The sequence below is a fragment of the Eretmochelys imbricata genome, chromosome 5 (assembly GCF_965152235.1).
Source record: "Eretmochelys imbricata isolate rEreImb1 chromosome 5, rEreImb1.hap1, whole genome shotgun sequence".
In the NCBI taxonomy this organism is placed as follows: domain Eukaryota; kingdom Metazoa; phylum Chordata; order Testudines; family Cheloniidae; genus Eretmochelys; species Eretmochelys imbricata.
In genome coordinates this window covers 20861992-20865288 of record NC_135576.1, presented here as the reverse complement: position 1 = coordinate 20865288, position 3297 = coordinate 20861992, and positions in this window count along the sequence as shown.

Sequence of the window (3297 nt, the reverse complement as noted above, 5' to 3'; positions counted from 1 at the left end):
CAACACATCACCCCCCAATGGGACCTGAACCTAGTTCCATCCGTGTTAGCAAAACAACCCTTTGAACTGCTGGCATCACGCTCTATGTCCCTCCTTTTCACAAAAGTCACCTTCCTTGTTGCTGTAACTTCCATGAAAAGGGTTGATAAACTTAGAGCTATGATAGCAGACCTGCCTTTCACAATTTTCCACAAAGACAGAGTTTCCTTACACCAAATTCTTACCAAAGATAATCTCCCAGTTTCACATCAATCCATTCAGTTGCCTGTTTTCTTCCCCAAACCACATACAGCTGCAGAGGAACATCAACTCTACTCCCTAGAAAGAAAAGGAGTACTTGTGGCACCTTAGAGACTAACCAGTTTATTTGAGTATGAGCTTATGCTCAAATAAATTGGTTAGTCTCTAAGGTACCACAAGTACTCCTTTTCTTTTTGTGAATACAGACTAACACAGCTGTTACTCTACTCCCTAGATGTCTGACTAGCTTTAGCCTTGTACCCAGAGAATAAGACCCATCAGGAAGTCCCCCAGACAGTAGCAGAAAGATTTGGGGGACAGGCCATCTCCAAAAAAAGAGACCCTCTAAGTGGATTTCAGGTTGCATTAAACTTTGCAAGCAAGCCTACCTGCTATACAGGAGGACCAAGGATCAGTAGTAGAGTATTAGAGGGAAATATATAAGCCCAAGGCTAATTAAGGCGTGGTTCCCTGTAGACTAGGGAGGGTGGCTACAGGTTAATTGGAGCACCTGCAGTCAATTAAGGCCCTGTCAGGAACCTAATAAAACAACCCTGCTTCAGACAGGAAGCAAGCTTATCTGGAGGTGTGCTGTGAGACTTGAAAGAGCAGAAAATAGAAGTGAGGGAGACTCCCTTCCCTAGTGTCTAAGGACTGAAGGTACCCTGCTCAAGGGGGAAGAGGGTAAGAACCTCCAGAGGTTGAGAGGGGCTGGGGCTTAGAGTAAGGAGCAAATCCAGACTGATTCCCTCCTTTACCACCTTCCTAGGCCACTAGCAGGGGCTCTCAGTGCCTCAAGAGCAGGGGCAAGGGCTGACATCTTAGCCCCCCACCAAGAAAAGTGCAGGACCCACCATACTAACATCAGCCATTTTGTCACCGACCCTAGGCTTTGACCCTGGCCTCCCTTCAGGATGTGCTGCTCCTGGACAGATGTAGAGCAGCCATGTGGAGTTCTGTACACACCTTTGCAATACACTATACCTTAGCACAAGAGTCAGCAGCCCTAGTAGATACCTCCTTTGGTGTAGCAGGTCTCTGCATGACCATTCCATCTTCATCCTTGCACCCTCCTCTGACTTAGGTACTGCTGGTTAATCACCCTCAGTGGAAGTACTCCTGGGGGGCATTCTGCTCCAAAAACTTAAAAATTTGGTGCCAAAAAATTAAAAATTCTGTACACAATATTTTAAAATTCTGAAAATTTTATTTGTCAAAATAACACTACATAATCATGCCAGTTTCAATTATTTTGGTAATTTATTTTAAAATACCTGTGAGCAAGTGCAATACAATACTTGGAACAATACAGACAAACACAAAAAATCCCCCAGGAGTAGAGAGTTAAAGAAATCCCTATGACAACCCAGTTCCTGTTTCTCTGTCCCCTTTGTCCCTTCCCCCCAGCCAGCGGGCCAGACACCCACAACCCTTTCCTTCCCAGAGACTAGCTGCAGTGCCCCCACCAAATACCCACACCCTCTTCCCCCCACAACAGAGCCCAGCTATGGGGGCCCCCCCTTGCCCAGACATCCTCTTTCTTGCCCCGTGGAGCCCAAGAATCCAGAGGGAGAAACAGCCTGTTGCTCAATCCCAGGCTTGCCCCGAGTTTCCTATGTGCCACCCTCTCCTGGCAGCTGGGAACTGCAGCTGCCAGGAACCCTTTAGCTCCCTCATAGTCATAGAATATCAGGGTTGGAAGGGACCTCAGGAGGTCATCTAGTCCAACCCCCTGCTCAAAGCAGGACCAATCCCCAATATTTTGCCCCAGATCCCTAAATGGCCCCCTCAAGGATTGAGCTCACAACCCTGGGTTTAGCAGGCCAATGCTCAAACCACTGAGCTATCCCCCCCTCAGCAGTGTCTTCTATGTACGAGCTGGGCTTGGCCAGGTCCAGCAGTCCCTAGTGGCAGTTAGCAGCACTGCAGCCCATTTCTGTGGGGGGGAAGGAAATTCTGTGCACACAATGTTAATTTCTGCAAAATTCTGCGTTGCACAGTGGCGCAGAATTCCCCCAGCAGTAAGTGGAATACAATAGGGACCATCACTCAAAGAAGAAGAGGTTACTTACCTGTAACTGGAAGTTCTTCGATATCCTTGGTCATTATCTGCATTCCACTTGCCATCCTCCTTCCTCTCTGCTACAGATGTATCTGATTTGCAGTTGAAAAGGAACTGGAGATGCAGTCGGTCCTCCCTACCCTTTATCACCTCAAACGGAAACATCGGCTGTATTGATAGGGTGCATACACGGACCAACGGACACTACTTTTAAATTCTCTGGCTCTGGGTGCATGGTGCACATACATAAACCCACAGATAGGGGCCACACATCTCGAAGAACCTTCAGTTACAGGTAAGTAACCTCCTCATACCAGTTTCAGGGTTAACAGAATCAAGGTATGAATTAGTATAACACTATTCACACCCCCTTTCAAGTGTCATTAATATTGAGCCAAATGAATCTCCCATGTTCCCTTTTTCATTGAATGCTGTAAAAGAAACAGTCGTATCTCAACAAAGTCTCCACTGTCAGTAGTACAGGTTTTTGACATGTTGCCTTGTGTATTTGTTGATATCCGTGCCTTTGTGATGTCTCTTTGGTCTTGTGTAGTCTCAGAAAAGAGATGCTCAGGGTTCAGCCGATCGCAGTATTTGGGGTCGGGAAGGAATTTTCCTCCAGGGCAGATTGGCAGAGGCCCTGGAGGTTTTTCGCCTTCCTCTGTAGCATGGGGCACGAGTCACTTGCTGGAGGATTCTCTGCTCCTTGAAGTCTTTAAACCATGATTTGAGGGCTTCAATAGCTCAGACATAGGTGAGAGGTTTTTCACAGGAGTGGGTGGGTGAGATTCTGTGGCCTGCATTGTGCAGGAGGTCGGACTGGATGATCATAATGGTCCCTTCTGACCTTGGTATCTATGAATCTATGCTTTTTTTCAACTGAGTTAGCTCAGTCAAGCTAGTTTAACTTGACTGAAAACCCCACTTACCACAAAACTAAGCACAGTTTAACTCCTTTTACTTCTTTTTTTCCTAGTCAGGACAAGGTCTTTTAT